The 8,976-nt window shown below is 44.8% G+C and overlaps 1 protein-coding gene across 4 annotated transcripts in view; it reads right to left on the bottom strand.

The window, feature by feature from the left end:
* The window catches only part of Setd3 (SET domain containing 3, actin N3(tau)-histidine methyltransferase), a 75,925-nt gene that overhangs the window by 66,510 nt on the left and 439 nt on the right, over nt 1-8,976 (bottom strand). For 2 of the 4 annotated variants that reach the window (XM_021244481.2, XM_004836979.3), the window contains exon 1: nt 8,773-8,906. The exons of the other annotated variants lie outside the window; for them this stretch is intronic. The gene's annotated coding sequence lies outside the window, so the exon portion shown is untranslated. Of the gene's footprint in view, nt 1-8,772; nt 8,907-8,976 lie in introns of those variants that run through there. 4 annotated transcript variants of the gene reach the window in all.

Consider the following 8,976-nt stretch of genomic DNA (forward strand, 5'->3'; position numbering starts at 1 on the left):
TCACTGCAAGGTCCAGGCCAGCCTGGGCTACAAAGTGAGTTCAAGCCCAGCATGGACTACATAGTGAGATCCTGCTCCACAAATGAGAAAACGAAGAATTTTGCCTCTGGAGGACAGGAATGTCTCTGCATCATCTCATCACCCAGTGGACGCGCCTCTGAACTTGGAGTGTGAACATCTGTAAAATTCATGTGGCTCTGAATTCGGTATGATTTGGCACCCATTCTGGTAGTTGTGGGCCATCCCTAACTCAAAGCACCTTGAAAGACAAGGCCTGACATTTGCTTCTTTCCACCCAGAAAGCATGGGGCTTTCTACCACAGTGGCCAACTCCCACACTCAGCCTGTCCTCACTCAGCCCCGGGCCCCTGTCACTCTCACTCTTTGGCGAGTTTCAGGAGTCCTCAGGCTCACCAGGTCTCCTCCCCACATTCCACAGCCCAGCCCCGAGCTCTGCGAGCTCACCCACACAGGGCTAGACTGTCTGTGTGCTGATGTGGCTCACTGTCTTGTGGCAGAAAGAAACCAAAGCCTGCATCTCTACATTACCTTCAGAGTCTAGCGTGGTCATGGCAGGTGGTCAAATATTTGCTGAGTGAAGAAACTTTGGATATCAAGTTTGGCTATATTAGCATTACTAGTTTTGAGATTCCTCTGACTAGCAGAAAAATGAAAGACTGATTTAATATGTAACTAGCTCTATTAAAGAACTAGGACAATTCTTAAAAGTAAAAATACAAATGCATCCAAAGGTAGGTTTGCCGTACTATGAACATCATGGATTAGGGTCAGGGTTAACCTTATGCATATCACACTTAAAAAGGAGTTTCTCTTAGAAATCCATTTTACAACATGGAAGAGGTTTTGGATATTAAATGTAATAACAAAAACTCTGAAAAACACACTCAAAATGTCATAGTGATTCTCTCAACAAGGAGCAAAGCAGGACTGAGCCCACCTCTGATGGCACAGGAGGAGCTACAGCCCAAGCACAACCTGAAGTCAGAGAGCACTGGGGCCAGGGCTTCCTGCATCTGCCCACTCTGCCCTGGGTGCCCACCCAGGCCCCTGGGCCTGCAGCAATGGTACAGGTGTCAGCAGGCTGAGAGGGCGATGGCTTGGCCGGGACCCCAGAGCCACCAAGCAGGAGACCCACAGCTCCAAACGTGAGACCGGCATTAGCTCCCGACATGGGCACACGCCTAGAAACAAGCACTCCAATGTCTCCGTACCCAGGACAATGCCAGCTGCTGCAGACAATGCCAAAGTTAGGGAAAGCCAGGACTGCGGGCCTCACAGACAAGGCTGGGAAACCAAGAGTACCATCCAAACTAAAGCAGCATAGACAATTCCTAAAATCCATAAGTAACTAAACATAGAAGGGCAAGGAATAAAGTACAGCTTAAGAAGTCAGTTTGGTAAGGTGTTAATACCCAGTATGGGTGGTTTGCTAAATACAATCCCCTTCTGCCATTTTCAGCTAAAAATAAAAAGGTGTACACTGTGCCATTTCCCCAACCTTATAGACTTGAAATTACCTACTCTTTTCATTTATGACCAAAAATTTCTTACATGCAATGAATAATTTTCATTGTGATTTCGGCTGAATTGGGGGCCAGATTCCAGGTTTCAACAAATCAAACAGTCAAATAAATACAGATATCATAAACAGCCTTAATGCTCCCAGTTTTTTTTTTTAAAAAAAGCCCATCTATTAAGCATTCATCAAGTTCCTACAAAGATTGAATATTTATAGCCAATATTTATTTTAAATATTTAAATTAGGAAAATGTAAATATATCCTAAACTACATGTATCCCCCTCTTCCCTCTCTCATTGTATTACAAATGTTAGCTAGAAGGTATGACGCTAAGTGTTTAGAATGAAATTAAAATTTACAAATACTTAATGAATTGGAGAAAACAGAAGCATGGGAGGGGGAAGCATTTAAATAATACTTAAAAGGAAACATGAAGAAAAGCATACAGGACTGATAGATAAATGGACTGAACAATTTCAGAGCCACTCACAGGAAAGGACACCTATAAAAGGAGCAGCCACGCCTCGCAAGCACAAAGTCCTGAGTTTGATCCCCAGTACCAAAAAAACAAAAGAGCAGCCAGCTAACAGTTTCACACAGCTCCACTTCTTCACCATCAAAATATTTTTAAATCTTTAAAAATCTACAAGATCAGGCCGGGGATTTAGCTCAGTGGTTTCGCCTCCTGCCTCGCAAGTGCAAAGTTCCGAGTTTGATCCCTGGTACCAAAAAAAAAAAAATCTACAAGATTGTCAAATTCTGGCCCTTTAAAGCACTATAAACTTATCAAGTCCATCAACAATCTCCTCACCTAACAGATGACAAAATACAAGGCACACTCAATTATTAAACTACTAACTGATACACACGGGACATCTGTGCTCAGCCACCACCTTTGACCAATAATGTGATTCCTCTCCATAGAATCTGTACAGTGGACTATTTACACTCGGAGAAGTAAAATAAAGCACATTTGAAGACCACAGTTCATGGGGAAGAAGGGGGCTGACAGAGATGTATCACATTTTACAAAGTAGAGTTCACTCGTACTGAACACATAATGCTATTCAGTTGCAGGGTTGTTTTTTTTTCCCCAAAAAAATTCTAAATGGAAAGGATACACATTTGTATTTTGCTAGGACATACATATATACATATATATACGTATTCAGCTTTTCCTGAAAATGCTGCTTTCAACTAAACACAGCTTAAATAATCATTTTTGATTGTATTTTTTAAAGCAATTTGCCCAGGAAACCCTAGCTCAGGCACAGCATCTGCTTTTCAATGTAGCTTGCAGTGACCCAACTTCACAGCTGTACTGACTGAAGGAGGTAAACAGTCACACGCTTCCTCCTCCCTCTGGCTCCCAGGAAGACCCTGCCCAGTCTCTGTGTCGCAGTACGAAACATGCTTTTAAGTCGCAGGCTAACATCCCATAAACCCAAGTGACTTCCCCAAAGCAGCATATGCATATTGGGGTTATCTATATCTTTTCTATAAATTGCACCAAAACATCCATTTATGTTCTTCAATTTGCACCATTCCTCCAAATAAAGAAATAATGGTAGAGCCGGGGATTTAGCTCACTGGCACCGTGCCTCCCTCGAAGTGCAAGGTCCTGAGTTCAATCCCTGGTACCAGAAAAAAAATAAAATAATCATGGTACTGTCCAAAACTGAGGCTCCTAAAGGAAACTGCCCCTCCCTTCCCCCCCAAAAAGAAGAAAAAAACTGCTGTAAAGCAATGACTCATTTGGTATCATGAAAAATCCTATTTTACCTTTCTAAAATAAAGACAGAGTTAAGTGTGAAAGAATAGTTGTAATCTGCTAAATTACCTTAAAACCACTCACACTCCTATCATAGGGAGTCTAGATTCTAGCAGTGAGCAGCATGAGGATCGAAGAGGCCTTTGGAGTCCTCTACTTTAACCATGAGCCTGCCCATGTTTCGATAATAGCATCCGATGTTATGTCGCAGCTATGGTTTGTTATCCATTGCCTTTTCAAGTCTAAAAACACTCTGTCCTGCCTTCTCAGGGTTATCTCTGACTGACAAATGCATGTGCCAAGATGGAGCTAAGGACCAGACCTGAAGCTTCCAACTCTCAGCTGTGAGCAACTCTGCTGGGTGACCTCCAAGGCACCCTTACTCTGTGAGCCACCTTTTGAAAGTGCACCGTCCTCTCTGACGTCTCCAAACTCACTGAAGAGAGCTTTCATGTCCTCCCCAAAGTCTTCTTTACTCCAGGGTTATGGGCTCCTTACGAACATCTCACAAGTGAAGAAAACCACTAATGGAACACTGCACTTCACTTCAAATGGACAGTTCTTAGAGAGTCAACAAGACCCTAAAGACGTGCTCTGAGAGGGATACTATTCCGGGGACTCTTGCCTTCCTGGAACTCAAGATCTTACTTATTCGTTCATGTGTTCCAGGCACAGTTCTTGCATACCTAAGCTGAAATGCAAAGATGAGCGGGTCTTAACAAGATGATAAGCAACTAAAGCTGTCACATAAAGTGATCTTTAGCAAAAAAAGACATGCCATACTAAACAACTAGGCTTTTAAGGCAGTTATTCACGATCAATGTCACATTTGCTTCAGGATCACAGGATGCCTAAAGTGCACCATCCGTGCCATGTACTAGGCAGTTCCCCAACACAATGGTCCTCATCATAATTGCATCATGTGGGCATCTACGATGTATCAGGAACCAAGGAGAGCAGTTTATACGACAGATAGTATCATGAGGCCACCCTTACAGATGAGAAAACTGATGCTCAATGTATACATGAGGATAGATTCAGTCGATAAAAAATTTTACAGATATTCAATAGTTGGTCAAAGATTCAGCTCAAAACCAGCCATGGTTATTATAAAGACTACAAAAACTATCTCTAACATTGTGTTGCAGCAGTAAAACATATACTATAGATACAATGGTTTTCTCTCTTCGGTCTATTAAAGGATAGAGCTATTTTGCTGTCCACAGTTAAATTGGAAGCCTGAGCAAAACTTCCTAAGAAGCTTCTGTCCAAGCAGGCACATCACACACTGATGTCTCAAGGCTACCCTCTTGTAAGGAGCAAAGAACTGCAGAAGCAGTTAGGTGACGATGACAATGCTAAATTATTATAACCGACAAATGAAAAACTTTGTGTTTTTTTGGTACCGGGGATCAAACTCGGGTCCTTGCGCTTGAGCAGCAGGCAGTGAAACCACTGAGCTAAATCCCTGGCCCGAAAAACTCTGTTAAGCTACTTTATGGGAAAACCAACTTAATGAGTATTTTTTTTTTTTAACATGAATCCTTCCCTTCCCTTAATTGCACTTACTAGAAAACTACTGGTATTTAAGAGTCATACCTACTGGGCCAGGGATTTAGCTCAGTGGTTTCATCGCCTGCTGCACAAGCGCAAGGACCCGAGTTCGATCCCAGGTACCAAAAAAAAAAGTCATGCCTACTTTCTGAGATTGAGACTTTTAAAATCACTCAAGTGGTAGGAACTTTTTAGATCTTTTATGTGTTAATGTATTTTTTTAAAAATGGAAAGTGAGCCGGGGATTTAGCTCAGTGGTTTCACCACCTACTACACAAGCACAAGGACCCGAGTTCAATCCCTGGTACAAAAAAAAAAAAGGAAAGTGAAGCTCAAGATCATAGACAGTAATACACCTAAAACAGTGCATATTTATTGGGTTCTGTGTATATATAATTTGCCAAAAACCTTAACAAGTTCTTATAGACATCTGATTGTACTCTCTGGACAATTTTCACTCCTGGGTGTATCCCTCTGCTCCCTCTCCCTGCCCAGCCCATTACTGAGAGGGGGCTTGGAAAAGGTTAAAATGTCACTCTGGCATGGTAATCAGCATCACTCCTTTTCAAAATCTTAACCTCAGGGTGCACTTTATCTTTCACTGTCAGCTAGGAGGGCATGGATTTACCTTGACTGAGAGTTTACCTCTTCGAAAGTGCTTAAGAAAAAAAAAATACTAAGTCTTAACATTGGTATTTGAATTTTATTCATAATAATTTGGAATCATTTACTTCCCTCAAATTTATTTCAGTTGAAAAATTATCAATACTTATGTTTGTACCTCTTGTCTTCTGACATACTTCTAAAACCTGGCAGAGACCCCCAAATGGAAAGGGAGTCTCCAACACATCTAATCTCTGGCTGGAGTTACGGGGCAAATTCAAGAACAAAAAGCAGGCTTTCAGCACTGTAGCTTTTCTAATTAATTTTTTCCTCACAAGGCTATTTAGAGAAGAAGAAAAACAAAACCAAGCAATAGGAAAATATGTGAGTTAATACTTTGTTACAAATTTACAGTATTTTTACCTTCACAGTAAACACTATAAAATTAGTATCTTCATACCAAAATAATTAACATTTTCAATTTTATCAGTAGATAAATGAAGTGATAAAAAGAAATCCATTTTGCAAAGTAAGGTATAACTATAGGTGTAAAAATGAAAGCCACAGAAAACTTTAAAAGGAGTCCTCACTCTACTGCTCATAATCAGAATGAACTGACATCCAAGATAAACACTTCTGTGACTGCAAGAGAAAATGCTCTTCACTAACAGAAAAATGAGTCCAAATAGTGGTGAAAATTTTAAACTAACTGAGAAAGCAAGTAACTGGCCACAAGCAACTCCCAAAGTAACATTAAAATAAAGGTATTTCACTCTTGGGTTAAAAATATTTCACGCCACAGTAATAAATGCCTTAGTCCTCTCTGGGGCAACACAACCTGGCTCTATTCCCAGGACTCTGGCCCAGTGGGAGGAAGCTCACTCACTGGACACTTCCTCCCCCCCCCCCCCACAGAAGCAGGGTGCACAGTAGCTGGGAGCGGGTGACCAGCGTGTAAAGATAAAGAACCTCCAGGGGAAGACATTGGGGAACCACATACAGTAATGATACAGTTCATGGACCAAACACCAAAATGATACAGTGTTACTACTCACACTGCTAAGGCTACTTCATTCAGTGAAAGGAGACTATGTAATTCAAACATTAAGAGATTGCAAAGCCTCGCACTGACTTGACATCTAGCCAAAAAGCATCTAGAGGAACGCTGACTTGGAGGTAGTGTTCTTATTCGTATTTCTACTAAAATTCCACATGGCACAAACTACATGCAGTAGGCCTCCTCCCTCCCACAACCTTTACCTTTGGGTTCCAGGTGCAAAGGGTGGATCGAAATGTTTGGAAATCTCACCTGTACTGAACATGTAATTTTTGTTTTGTTTTTGTTTTTAATTACTGTTCTCTAAAAAGATGCAGTAAATGGCAGGTACGGACAATGTATTAGATATTGTAAGTAATCAATTGATGACTAAAGTTACGGAAGGATGTGCATAGATTATATGAAACTACACCATTTTATAGAAGGGATGAGCATATGCAGGTTTTAGCATCTGCAGAGACATCAGGAATGTCCCTGCATGTCAGTGATTCCAGGATTACCTACCAAAGCTTTACCACAAGCAAGGCTCTGATGTACTGGTGTTGATACTGTCCCCAGCGCTGTCATCTCTGTCACACTCTTCTAGGTACAACAGCATCGAGTTTTTAGGATACTATTGTAAACCATCAGAGCGCTTTAAAGGAAAACACTTCCAGTGGTGATCTTTAGAACAGAAAAACATTTAACAATAACCTTCACGTTTTTCTCAGTATCCAGTGGTTTCTAAAGCAAAGGCTTATCATCATTAAAATGTGGCCTAACTGACCATGACATGGAAGAGGAGCTCAATAGCATTCCTTTCTTAGTGACAAACTCAATGTGCTCTTATGGGACAGAAAATGAACAGAAACTCTGGTTCTACACCACATGCAGGTAAACCCTCCCAGTCCAACATCGTTCCCGTTCCAGGAAAAAGGGACCCTGAGAGGTTAGGGACCAGAGGCAGCAAGCATTTCGCTCCATTGGGACAGGGCTCAGTTTCAGATAGGAGCTCACAGTCTTAAACACACAGAGGGAAAGGGGAGCAAACAGAAAGGGGAAGCAGAGGCCAAAAGCCGTTTGGGGGCCCAGTAAAAGGTTGTTCTGTAGCTGTTTGAGAACTTGGCTTTACAAACTTTATTAAGCCAGAGAAAAACTCATTGGTAAATTGTTAGAATTGAACCAAAATACCAATCACCCCTGAAACGGAAGTGGTAATTCCCTGCATGGTAGCCCTACACTCACTGTACTGTGTTCAATAACTCTTGGCAGATTTCAGTGGTAGAGAGGAAAGCTGAAACACCTGTTTAGACTACTGTTTAGTTCAGTTTGAAATACTATTCGGGTAGTTTCTGAGAAGATAATGGGAGAGGAAGAGCTGTCTGTTAAGTAAGACAAAATTTCCACTTCTCAGTGTTCAGCTCTATGAGTTTTGCCAACCACCACCCTGACTCAGCTATGAACAGAGCGATCACTAAATGGTGAATTCATGGCAGGTTCGGAAAAGCAAAATTACTCTGCTGGAAGTATTTCTGCTTCTGAAACACTGCCTCTTTCAGACAGAAAAACAAAATAACACGCTCGGAGTGCCTGTGAGTGCTCCAGAAGCACTCCAGCGGCCTCCTGCCAGGAGGCCCCCCGCAGCAAGTGGCGCACGATGCTAATCGACCCAGTAAAACGCGAGGACCGAGGACCGCAGAGTTGCCTCGCCGGCCTGGAGCCACGAGGAGGAGGAGTTTGAAAGCCGAAATGGCAAACTCGAAAGCGCTGGATTCTTCTCCCTAGTAGGGCACTGCGCGTGTGGACCACGGCCAGGGGCGCGTGGGAAGAAAGATGACCTATTTTCGCCGACCGTCCCGACAGCTGGGCAGTGGAGGGAGAGCGGCAGACTCGTCCTCGGGCGCTCGGCGGGCCCGGAGTCGGGGCAGAGCGGAACAGAAAGACACAGCTTCCCGGGCAGCGGGCGCCGGGAGGGAGGAAGGAAGCGAGCGCGCCCGGCCGCACGCGGAGCCCAAGGGCTCCGGGCCGCACCGCGCCGCCGGGCCGGGCCGCTCGCTGCACCTGCGCCGGGCCGCGAGCGAGCGCCCCCGAGCCGCGAGCCTGCAGGCCGAGCGGGGCCTCCGACCCGACCCCGAGCACCGCCCGCCGCGGCCGAGCCCGAGCCCGAGCCGAGCCCGAACCCGAACGGCCGGCCGGGGGCGGGGCGGCCTCGCGGGGCCCGGGAACCCCGACTGACGGTGCCCGCAGGAGGCTGCAGCCGCCACTCACCTGCCCGCTTCCTCGTCGCGCAGCGGCAGCGCCACACTCCGGTCCGGACCCCACCGTCCGCCTCAACCAATCCCCAGGTGGTGGCGGCGGCGGCGGCGGCGGCGGCGGCGGCGGCGGCGGCGGCGGCCGGACGGGAGGGGCGGGGCGGCAGGGGCGGGACGGCGGCCTGAGACGGCCCCGCCGCGCGGCCCAACCCGGCTCCGC

The sequence above is a fragment of the Heterocephalus glaber genome, unplaced genomic scaffold (assembly GCF_053883595.1).
Source record: "Heterocephalus glaber isolate CG9 unplaced genomic scaffold, H.glaber_assembly_v1.0 deba00001608, whole genome shotgun sequence".
In the NCBI taxonomy this organism is placed as follows: domain Eukaryota; kingdom Metazoa; phylum Chordata; class Mammalia; order Rodentia; family Bathyergidae; genus Heterocephalus; species Heterocephalus glaber.